The sequence below is a fragment of the Falco rusticolus genome, chromosome 8 (genome assembly GCF_015220075.1).
Source record: "Falco rusticolus isolate bFalRus1 chromosome 8, bFalRus1.pri, whole genome shotgun sequence".
NCBI lineage: Eukaryota > Metazoa > Chordata > Aves > Falconiformes > Falconidae > Falco > Falco rusticolus.
The window spans coordinates 29505543-29518146 of record NC_051194.1 but is presented as its reverse complement, the minus strand read 5'-3'; the positions used below and the strand labels follow the sequence as shown (position 1 = coordinate 29518146).

Genomic DNA, 12604 nt, shown 5'->3' with positions numbered 1-12604 from the left:
CTTGTATGCTTGATAGGTGGGTTAGCTTTGAAATTTAAATTGTATTGAAACTTTGTATTTGTGTATCTGTCTCTGAGATTATGATGCCTATTCTGTTAGATAGTATTTCAGCAAATGTAGTTGTGTGTGTTTGGCAAGAGATACAATTTATGCATGTTCTGAGTTGAAGATCAACCAAGTCAGGGTTGCTATCGCAGTTGTAAACTAGCCCAAAGTGTTCCAGCTCCTGGTTCTAGGGTGTAAGTTTTTACTTCTCTTAAGCATATTAATTCTGTATCTTGTCTCATATAAGACAAAGGTTAAGGCATTAGTTTACAATATTCAGTTCAAAATACTTTCCTATTTCACATACATTAACACATGTTATTTCGTTGTTCATTTACACATAACTGCGCTTGGCATATGGTATAAAGCCATTCATAGAGCTGTAGACAGAACATCAAACAAGCATTTATACAGTACATTTCCTAGGCAGGAATATTTCAGGTAACTATTGTTCCCTGTAAAAATCCTCTTTTCTTTTTTAATGTTAAGCACAGAAGCCCTGAAGACTATTTTAATATTAAACCAAAAATTATTTCTCATCCATTAAGGAAAACTTCGGTTGTTGTAGGTGTTGCTGGTTTTCTTGTGGTTTCAGCATAGTGGTTGTAAAAAAGCCTTGTGAAGGGATTGAAAGATTCATTTACTGGTAATTATAAGAACTAGACATGCATTTTGGGATCTTCCACCTTAGATTGCTTTTTTTTTTCCCTTCCCCTCACTTCAGCAGTCTTTTCCTATTTCCCACTTTAATGAAATCCTCCAGTAAACCTTCCTGCACCAGTCTACATGGAACAGCAGCAACTGGAGGGAAGGTAACAACTTGATGTTGAAGGAAGGTGAAGCACAACAGATTGTGCAAAACTCTAGGATTCAAATCCACTCTTGCTACAACTGTGGAGTAGAAAAGATCCTAAATCTTTGTAGTTTGTACTTAATTAGTGTAGGTGTTAATACCTCCCCCTAGCCATTTTAAAATTATAGAACAATGTGGTTTTTATTTTCCTCTTTTGTATTAGTTTATATTCATAACACAGTATGCAAAAGAGGCCCCTCTTAGCAGAGTACAGTTTATGAAAACTTACTGCAGAAAATTTCATTGAGTACTGTACTAATTGTCAAATTTTACTGATAGCTTTGTGATGTCTTTAAGTTGCCATTTTCATTTTTGTTTAAAATTCTGCAATTTTAAAGATGCAGATGGTTTCATGACGTTGATTGCTAATACATTATTATTTTTTTTTTACTTTATCGTATGTCTTACCTTTCTATGCTTTTATTCCAAAGGGCATCTGGCAATGATGGTAGTTAACAGACTTAATTGGCCATGAGTATGCAGTGCAAATTATCTTAATTGTGGGTTGTTTAACTTTTTTAAGAGTCTGTTTTTTTATTATCAATTGTTCTGAACAAGATTGCAGTTTATAGAGCCCTGTTGCAGAAATGGAAGCTCAGAAGTGGTAAGATGAAATTTATTCCATAGTTCTGACACACATTTGAAATCATGAGAGGAGCCTGTAGCACTTGCGCATATAGGATGTATTAGTGTATACCAGCCTGCTTTATTCTTGGTTTACAACTTCCCCTTTTTCCACTTTTTCTAGCATTCTCTTCAGCTCTCAGATTAGATATGTGGTCTAAACCTTTTCCAGGAGGGAAAGGTATTAGCAATTCTCTTCTACTGGAAATAATGACAAACAGTGAACTCCTGGAAAGGAATGATGTTATGTAATAGAATCTTGATGGCTAGAATGTGGGGATTGGATTGTGTGGAAGTGCTTCATAGAATTCGCTGGACACTTTTTTTAAGCTTCTGCTGAAGAATAAGCTTATAGTCATGGGAGGATGAGGGACAGGACATGACTGCTTATTCCGATTTTTATTCCATGAGGTAGAGCAGACCAATAAACTTGCGTAGGGGGGAAATAAAGGTTTTGCTTTACTCATAAGAAGTAAACCCAGTCTAGTCTATCCTATACTGTAGGATGAGTCTCCAGGGTTAAGAGTTGCAGAAGCTAATAAAGCCCAAAAAGAACTACTTGGTATGCTCAGAACTCTTTGTAATATGCGCGTGGGGGGTTGAGTTTTGGGAAAACAAAAGTTTTCTAAGGAACTGGGCAATGAACTACCAATAGACGCTGCACTGCCCTCTTTCCCTTGGGTACTGCTTTATTTAGTGTTTGGGGTTAGCTGCTCCTTGTTGCTGATCCTACTGATTAAAAAAAATACTCCTAAGTTCTCTGCTGTGATGTATGTGAATACCAAATCTGACGATAATAGTAGTTATATATGTACATGCACATAGATAGACATGTTTTCTTCGTGTCATGTAAGGAGACTACTTAAAAGACTATTTTGACATTAATGTAATCTGTATGATGCATCCAAAATTTAAAGACTGTTCTCTTTGGCAGCGTTCAAAGTACAGACCCTGCAATGAATGGCTTGTGCACATAGGTGTTCACCTATATAGAATTCATTATATGATTCTTTTTAATAAAAAAAAAAAAAAAGGAATTTTCTTCTCTAACATCCTGCCAAAGAAGTTTTTACCATGACGAATAATGCTGCCATTGCAGACTAGATAAAAGAGGAGAGGTAAAACCTCTGTGAAAATGTCAAGGGCCTCCCAGAACTATGCCTTTTGTATTTATTTTCGTAAAGTTGTTACAGACTTGACTGTTGGGAACTAATTGGGTGTGTTGATGGGGCAACGTGTGTGAGATGGTGCAATGTTATCTAGATAAGAAGAGCTGTTGTCTGCTTACCTGAAGCCATAGCCTGGGATAGAAGGAGAGGAGTAGCTGGCGTCTGCACTAATATAGGAGGTAACTGTTGAGTAGAGAAGAGAGATAGCCAGCAGTTAAGTTCAACTGCCATGCACAGGAGAAAAACGGGTATTCCAAGAGCTGCCATTTTTGCCTAAAGGAGAAAGGCTTTTTTTTTTTTATTTTTATGGTCTTGCTGGTCAGGTATTACAGCTGAGATGCATGGAGTGTGCACCACTGCCATTTGCAGCCAGTAAGAGTGCAGGCTTTGAAGATGGAGCACAGAGGTAGCAGAAGAGGTGAATAATAAGCATAGAAAGATTTAGATCTGTCATAAACTGTAGCAGTCTCAATACCAGAAGATTTTCTATATTTTTTGTTTATATTTATAGAAAAAATATTTTGGTACCGAGACTGCTGCAGTCTGTGACAGGTTTAAATCTTCCTATGGTTATTTTTTGTTATTTATTATTTCCTATGCTTGCTAGATTATAGAAATGTGTGTGTATATATATTTATTTATTTATACATGTGTATATATATATTTATTTTTAAACCTTGCCACTTTAAAATATAGGGTCCTGATCTCCGGTTGGTCTGGATTTATAGCCTCCCAAGATTGCCTCTTCCCCCTCTGGAGCCTGCAGATTACAAATACCGCTCCATTTGCCTTTCAGCTTTATTTGGTATGCAGGATTCTTCAGAGTCGTTGCTAGAGAAGTACAGAAGGGGATTATCATTCTGCAGTAGTACCACTGAGCACTGTGGTAAGGCCGCAGATGGGATAGCGATAGCAGTTTCTCACAAGCAAGAAAATTATAGACCCCTGGCCTGGATACTGATTTTGGAAGTCTCGTAATTAGTATGTCATAACTGGCTTTTTTTCTACCCCTCTGTTCAGAATATATCTTTTTTTTCCTTATTTGGGTTCTGATAGCAGTTATATGCTGTTCCAGAAAAATATCATGGCATTTGTACTGCTAATGACAGCTGCATTTGTCTGCTGGCACTGTCAAGTAACTTACCGACGTTTTTGAAGTTGTGTTCACAATACCAAACTGAAGAAATAATGTTTAGAAAGGCAATTAATATCTTTACAGTACGAATGTTTTTGTCCTACTTCTGTGTCACATCAAAATTTCTTGTAGCATGGTATAAACTTTCATTTTGAGACGAGTCTGACTGTTAATGGCAAAAGTGATTAAAATCTGTACAGCCATTTTATAGCACATTCACAGCTTCAGAAGGCTTTGGCTTGTGAATTGCTAATGAGGAGCTCAATATAGGCTCTGCGCATATTTTTTTTTTTGGTGGTGGTGCGTGGTGACTGGCTGGGTGTCACTGCCAGCACGGCGCCCAGCTGTTGATTTTTCTATTGTCTCAGAGGCTTCAGCAAGTGCCTCAACAGACAGCTTCAGCGGGGACCTGCGGATGCTGAGGGATCAGCTAAGCATGTCTGTGCAGTACGCTCTCAAAATGCGCACGCAGAGCCTTGTAGAAGAGATTATGGAAAGCACGTCTTCAGTAACTGCATAATGAAGCAAAATGCCATTATAAAGCAGGTATGTGAGTTCTGAAATAGGGTATTTAAACACTGTCTGCAAGGAGAAGAATAAAATGTCTGTAGACAAATCGCAGTTTGCATTTGGTTTTCCTTTTTTTTTTATCCCACAAAAGCCATTTTAGGCCTAATCAATTAAGAGATCATAAGCATCCCTAAATCTTTTCTTTCTTTAAACGTTAGCTTTAAAAAGACTTTTTCTTTTATAATCTCATTTAATAATGGCATTCTTGCTAATCTTTATTTACTGGATATTCTACTTTGCTAGGATTGAAAAACCATTATAAATATATCTGCTAAAACAAGAAAATTTCTCTAGGTGGCAAGAATGGGGGAGATGTCTGTCTGTGGCTTTTTTAGAGTGTTAGTGTTGTCTCCATTCTAATGAGGAACTATAAGATGATTTTTTTTATCTTTTATATTTAAAAGATAAGTTTTGAACTGAAAAATAGATTTCAAATCAGAATAGCAAGAGTGTCTAAAGTAGACAATATAAAAATGTTTTTTTCCTATGCAGGATGTTGATGAGACTTTTGTATTGTGGACCAAATCTCCTTTTGTTGAGATAACAAGTAATTTTGGGTGGCTATTAAAAATCTTAACACTTGATTCCATGAAGATCAATGATCATTTACTTTTTTTTTAAGTTTCTGCACTATCAAGGCAGACATCAGAACTGCTATGGCTTTGTTATAAACTGAGCAAAAATACACTGCTAAAGGAATGACGTTTGTTAGGTCGACAGCTTTAAAATTTTGATTTGGTGTTGCATTATATTTATAATAAACAGATTTTTAAGCTACCGAATGATGTATGTGTCTTGTCAATGTGATGTAGTAATTTGTGAAGCTATGCAAACAATACATAGGTGAGAGTATTGATAGTGCCCCATGGAAAGTGTCATGCTTCTCTTGTTTGCTTTGGTGTTTTTTAATCTTCATTTTACTTTATACAGAGGGAGACCATAATGGTATGGTAATTCACCAAGTTAGTGATTCTCATTATAAGGGGAAAAGCAAGTGACTGTTATATTAGAAGCTTTTGCTTCATAAGTTTTTTTGAAAACCAAGCCTGTTTCATAATTTTGAGTATTTAGGGCCCTAAACAGAATCTTTAATCTGGCCTGATAACTCTAGGAGTCTTTTCCTATCATCCACTGTTGAAATTTGTTTGTCCATTTCAGAGACCCTTTTTTCCCCTGTTGTTATTGATGGAAATACTGAAGGAAAAATGTGAACTTGTATAGTTTAAGAAGAAAACCTGAATTCTTTATTAAAAAAATTTGTTAGCTACTGTGTACACTTTCAGATGGCTGTTTTCTAAGTAAGATGAAGATATGTATTTTTTAAGAAAGCTGCTATTTGAAGGATATCCACTGAAAATAGTCACAGACAATGCTTCAGTTTCTGGGGAGGGAAAAAATCAGTCTGACTATTTTGAGGTTTTAGCTTTCTACTGTGTCATCTGAGGATGTTTACATGATATACTTTATTTGATGTTACATGTTTTTCTACACGTACTTTATTCGTTACATGTTTTCTGTTAAGTGTTTTGAGTAGCAAGATGACTTTTTTACTGCATCTGAACTGAAAATACATACTCTTCCATTTTGTTTCTAATAGTATTAATGCTGAGCTGAAAAGATTCTTGAAGATACCTTTGGTTAGCTTACAGTTTGGTAATATAAAACGAGTTTTAATTTTTTTTTTATTGGTTCGTTGTTTGTTTGCTTTTTGAAGCAACCTTAAACAGCTCAGGCTATAATTACACTTTATTGTGCTATGAAACCTGTATGACGTTTAGTAAGCATTGATAACAGCATAAAGGGAAAACCAGTTATTTTTTCACAAACTAAGCATTTTATTTCCAACAGATGCAGGAAAAGCATGTTGTGACTTTCAGTTCCATTTTAAGGCTTTAACGCTAGAAATACCTTCAGGGAATGATCTGATAACAGATTATTCTAGTTCAGTTTAAGAGTTCTTTTAGTAAGACAACTGATGTGTTGCTGTTTGGCAATGTAAAACAGGTAGATAATTCAGTTTTGGGTCCTTGATCTGAATGGCTTTATGATCTAAAGGTATTAAATAGATACACAACAGTATTATATGGTGATGCAGAGTGTGTTTCAAGGAATTGTTAGAGGCTTTCTAAATATATACTTGAAAATGAGTGAAAATTTTAATGAAAAAGAATTATGCAAGGTGACAAAAGGAACTGATAAAGGATAATAGGTGAAGATGCAATATAAGCCAAATAAGGATAGAAAGGGAAGTGTTGGGGATTGCTTGAAACTGAGGGAGGGTGCTGGTGTGGGTACATGGATGCAGAACCCTATGTACATCTGCTGTAGATTTCCCAGAGTGGAAATGGCTTAAGAGACAGGAGTTTTTCTGCTGTCAGGTTTCTCTGAATGATGTAAGCTAAGCCAAAAAAATCTTCCATCAGCATAGTTGTTTCTACAGAGCTTTTGCTGGTACAACAATTTCATGTGAGAAGGGCATTCATTTTTCACCTCCCAAGCCAAAGCTATGCTAGCAAAAACTAAAGATACGTCATGTTGAATTTCATAAGCATTTCTAAACAGTTATTTCTTCATGCCTTTAGACAGGCATGTTTTGGGAGGCAGGAGGGGCTTAGCCGTTCAACATACATATTTTCCAGTATCCCAATGCTTTGCTGTTTCCGAGGTATGGCATTTTGAAAGATTAATGCTGTAATAGTGTTCAGGCAACAATAGCTCTGCCAGTGTATATTAGCCTGTGTGAATTCTTGCTAGTGAGACAACGATCTAAGAAGTAGGTTTTAGTTAACTGTCGTGAAGTCTGCTTCAAAAATTATTTTCTTTTGCTCTCTCTCCCTCTTCAGCTAAAAAGAAAAAGTGGAGAACAGATCATAATGGAGCTACAACTTTAAACAGTGCATAAACCATTTAAGGCTATTTGAGTTACCCTGGTGAGAGTGGACTAGGCACAGAGTTGTTTTATAACAATATGCATATGCTCGCCAAGTCAGTTTTCATCCAACACTGATTGTTCAAAGCTAGAACTGTAATTTCATCAGAAACCCTGCATCTGTTAAAACACGGATTGAACATTCCTGATCTGTCAGAAGGACTTTTGTTTTTCATGTTGTGCAGTTCCCTTAGTCAAAACAAGGATGGTAGTGGGTTTTACCTTAGCAGAACCCCTTTGCCATGTTCCATTGTAGCAGGGGCTACATCCTGAGGACTATTTTCATTTGCCATGAGGAAACCAGACAGAGTTGTTTACTTCCTTTGATGTACTTTGATCTGATTGTTTGCATCCTACAAGTCCAAAGTGAAGTCCAAGAAGGTAACTATGAGAATGACAGTGCTCTGTGCAGAATGGAATGGCTGATCCTCCTGAGGAGCCAGTGCTCCAGATTACTCTGAAAAAGCGCTGTACAAGGCTGAAAAAACACTGGCAGATCAATGTACATTTAAAGTTTTCCAGGACAGAATTTTTAACTTTATGGATAACAAATGCCAACAACAAACTTCTGCTTATCTCCGTAAGAACTTTAATGCTGTAGTCTCTGTCAATATGTAGAACAGATTGTTCTAGCCTTGCTGGTTGTCAAATTGCTCATTCTCATGTATGCAACTGTATTCCTGAGGAGTTATCTCATTATTCTTTGTCGCTATCAGCTAACCTTTTCTATTGCATTCAGTAGTGGACTTACAGGAGAAGGTGAGGCAGGGATAAAAAACCTTAGAATAATGCTCAAAATTTTAAAATATTAAAAATAGAGGAGGGGCAGTTAATAATACTACATCTTTGCTTCTCACATGCCTATTACAGTGAAAGGTGCCCTCTTTAAAACCTTTCAAATCTGTTATGAACAATGGTAGTGTCCTAGCTTATAGCCTGAGTGTGACAGAGGGGCACTATACTGTTTTTTAAAATTGTTTAAAAGATTGTAGTATGCAAAACCTTTCAGTAAAGAACAGGAGGTATTTTAAGTGTAATGAAATAGAAGACTGACGGCAAGTTTCAATTTTTGTTTCTGATATGCAGCATTATTGTTGTGCAAATAATACAATACCGGTAACCTGTGTAGCTATCCAAAGCATGTGTAGGTTTGAGGTAGATGTTTCACAGGTATGTTCTTGTGATTCCTGCTGCCATGCTTTAAGGTGATGTCTCTTTCTGTCTCTCCTTCCTCTTTCAAGGCTGTTGACTTTGCACCGAAGTCAGTGGGTGATAAGGTTGGTATGATGGTGTCTTGGTCACACAAACGTGAAGCCCCATGTCTTGGTGTGTACAGTCAGGGAAGGTCTGTGTGAGCTTAGACACCAGGCCAAGCTGGAGTGATTGAGGTGTAAACACGTTCTCTTCTGCCAACTTCTGCTGTTGAGTAGTACCTCTGTTAGAGGGACAGGACAGATAAATGAGAGATCAGATTGCTTTCTATAACCAGTGCAGCAAGATGAGCTAGAGCATACCTATGAGAGCCTTTTATCAGGTTTTCCTTCTGAATTATCTTTGGAGGCAGTTTTCTTAAGAAAGTCTGGAAATGTCTTCTGGTAAATTTGGTGCGATTTCTGTCCACTTAATTTTTTAATGATGTCTATGCTCAGTAGGCAGTAGGACATACCTTGCATAGACAGTGGGACACATTCAGTCCTTAATTTGGGAAGAGGCAGAGTAACTGCACGTTATGCTTTTGTATTCTGATTTATCACCATGCTGTTTCTTTGAAGATCTGATTAGTAAATAGCTTGGTAAATTGAATCAAACAAAAATTATCTTCTAATGCCAGTGCAGTAAATAGCATTCAGTTGTTAACTTTTGTACCTTTTAAAACTTGTGTAGATAGTGTCATTGGGAAAAGCATAGATCTTTGATTTAAGTGTATTTAAGTCAGTGCAACACTGATTAGTTTGAACAGCATTTTCTGTTCTATGTAAGTAAGAATAAGGATTTTCTTTTATTCATGCTTTAAAAATGGAAAAAAAATCATTTAAATGCTATATTCTTATAAAGATCAAACCTGCATAATGTCATAGTTCAGTAGGGAGGCCAGGATTCGTTGCTGATTAGTTGTTGAATGGGTGTCAAACTTTAGACATAAGATAACATGCAGAAAGCATATGCAACAGTTGCCTCTGCATAATTCCAGTTTCTGTGTCTCATAATTGTACATAGCTGCTTTGAATTTTCTGTTAAATTAATAGTAATCTTAAGATCAGCTGCTACATTTTTGTAGAAGTTGTGTGGTAGATTTTAAAATTGGTCCGTTCATGGGCAGAATTGTTGCCTCCTGTCCAATCTTCCCTTGCTCTCCAAATCAGGATTTGTAAGGTTGTGTGGGGGTTTTTGTTTTGTTTTTTGCTTTTCCCTTTTGTTGTCTTTATTGCCTGAGGTGGTTTCCTTCAGTCCTTTCCCACCTGTCCCCTAAGGAAGGTTTCCAAGAAGGGACTCATCTTTTCCAGATGTAGGTGCCTATCAGGTTGTCCATCTTTTTGTCTCAGGATTGATTCATCTACAGGCTCTCAGTTACAAGATTCTTTTGGGGGTGGGGAATAATTATTAATCTGCAACTTCACATAGCTTTATTTTAGTTAGGCTGGTGCTGTTGAAGAGTGACCTTAATTGACTACTGGGGCAGAGCTGATATAAAAGACACCGCTGCAAAGAGAGGGAGGTGCAGCTGTTTCTCTCTTGTTGCTTTCTTCATGCTGGCTGGTGCTCATACAAACTTCCTTTGCACAACCCAGCAAAAACTACCCCTAGCGAAAGAGCTTTAAGGTTCTCAGTCACTTCTTGTTGAATCACACCGTGGAGCAGTTCAGCAAACTGTTTACATCAGAGCTGATGTGAAAGTGGAGGTGGCATGACACTTCAAAAGCATGCAGGGCAGAGGCTACAGGAAGAAGAAGAAAGAAGCAAGACCTCCCCTTTTTGACAGCAGTGAGTTCTCTGTTGATTTAGCTGCCTGAAGCATTGGTCTAACTTGCCAAAATTGTTTCTGAGAACTGTGTGTAAATAGCGGTCCTCAAGAACTAAGCAGTAGCTGGATGAACCAATTCTCTTCTGGTTATACCCATACTTCTTAATGTAAGAATGAGAAAATTTTGATTGATACCTTTCTGTTTAAGGCATAAACATTTTTCCTTTTCATCCTAACGAAGAAACATATGTAACTTTTTGTGAGTGTTTTTGGTTGGTTGGGAGGGTTGGTGTTTGTTCTAATCACAGGAACCCTGAGGTTATGATGCTAATATAAATATGTTTATATTGTGTTTAAATGTTACCTAAAATAATTGAGATGAAAAATAGCTGGAAAAGCTCTTGTTGTGGCAAGTCTTATTTAAGAGTCTTCAAAGATCTGTTTTTCTAGGGAAGGTCCTGACCTTTCTCAAAAAAAAACCAAAAAAACCAAACCCACCAACACATCCAAGGAAGGCTTGTATCACCAATACGCTAGGGGTAAAGTAAGGCTGTTCCCAGAGACTTAGCTGTAGTCATCCATCAGCTCTTCCACTTGAGCTGTGGAGGGAGTTGCTGCATGAACCCGTGTAAGTTACAGTAGGAGGCCAGTGTATGTTGAGGTGGGTTTTGCTCATGCAGCTACTTCTATAACAGTTTTTGAAATAGCATGGATTCTATACAAAGCTCAGGTCTCCCGAAGGAGAAACAGGTGAATTTGTAGTTTCCCCTTAAGTAGACAGTATAGCTTCTGGTGAGAGTAATATTAGTCTAGTCTTTTTGTGCTGAAGGTAATTGTTATTTAGTACAGAGCATCTTTTATGAATTTTTTTCCTGTTCCTGATGCTTCTGCTGTAGGGAAGATTATCCTTATAATCCTGCTTTGAAGAGAATAGGAATAAGTAAACCAAACATTGATTCCTCTCAGTTTAAGGGAGTACAGCATAAATAGTACAGAAAATAACTTCCGTGATTCCTCTGGGCATGTGTACATGCATAAAGGGGTCTTTTGGATAATGAAGTTAAAGCAACTTCTGAAGAGAAGTATGGCTTTACATGTAACTAGAGCAAATGTTGAGAGCTAAGACGAGACACTTCGTCTGGAGATCTCTGAATGACTTGCAACAACTGGGAATTCAGCCCTGACTGATTTTGACTGTCAGGTGAGGGGTTAAGCTACTCGTAGTAAAAATGAAGTAGGTGGGTATTGCCCACAACAAGGGATACTCCTTAGACCTGTGCAAGAATTCTGTTGAAATATACGCTGAACAGAAGCTTAAGAAATAAACTTTCATTTTACCTCTCGACTGATGATGTGTCCACTTTGCATGCTGAACGTAGATTATTCCACCCCCACACTTCTAATCCAGTATCCTGCACTGAATTTGATTGATACCAGTTATTTTGACAGCTGTTACAGTGGTCTTCTGACAACAATGATATCAATAATAACTTTAACAAAGAACAAACATATTATCTTCTGTCTTTTACCTTATTTTTAAAAGAAAAAGAATGGATTTCTTTTGTCCTGGGCAGAGAAAAGCTTCCTATCTCCATCTACACTGCCAACAAGAAGGGAGATGGAAGTCTTGATGCCTATTAGTGAAATTGGATTAAGTTGAGTAGATCCTGTTCCCAGAAATACCCTCACTCATTACAAGTCAATTTAGTGGGTTTGCATATGATTATTTTCAAGTTGGAACCTGAAACAAAGGACCAGTGGTATTCCATGCATCATTCTTCAGGAGGTTTCCATCATAAAACTCAGGAATGGCTTTGCTTGATGTCTTTTTTTTTATTTTGTCCTCTAGGTTATGCAAAAGAAGGCATTAAGAGCATAACGTTGACAGTTTTTGTGATCTTCTGATTGAAGGGCATATGCCTGCATAATACTGGACTTTCATCTCACAGCTGGTAATAACAATTTCTCCATCTGAGAAGGGGGGAATAGTTCATTTAGAATAGTTGCCTAGACAAAGTGGTTACCTCTTTTCAGAAAGAGAACTAATAGCATTTAGGATGAATGGTGGTGATGAGGTGTTACCGATATGAAGAAGGGGAGGAGCATACATTTCAACAATGAATATTTAGGTGGAGACAGCAATCCTGAAGGTTAAAGACAAATATGACATTATCTTCCACTCCTACGTACAAGTCCTTGTACTTCCTGTGTGTCAAAGTAGGTACCTATTGTTGTCACCTATAAGATTGGAAGTCGTTTTTTGTGAGACCTGTTGCTGCTACTTTGAGTTTTTAAGTGCAACAAGTGCAAAACGAGG

At 37.2% G+C, this 12604-nt stretch overlaps 1 protein-coding gene across 4 annotated transcripts in view; it reads left to right on the top strand.

Annotated features, from left to right (window-relative positions):
* Positions 1-12604, top strand: part of R3HDM1 (R3H domain containing 1) — an 89805-nt gene that overhangs the window by 18019 nt on the left and 59182 nt on the right. For all 4 annotated transcript variants that reach the window (XM_037396744.1, XM_037396745.1, XM_037396743.1 and 1 more), the window contains exon 2: positions 12137-12239. The gene's annotated coding sequence lies outside the window, so the exon portion shown is untranslated. The remainder of the gene's footprint in view (positions 1-12136; positions 12240-12604) is intronic.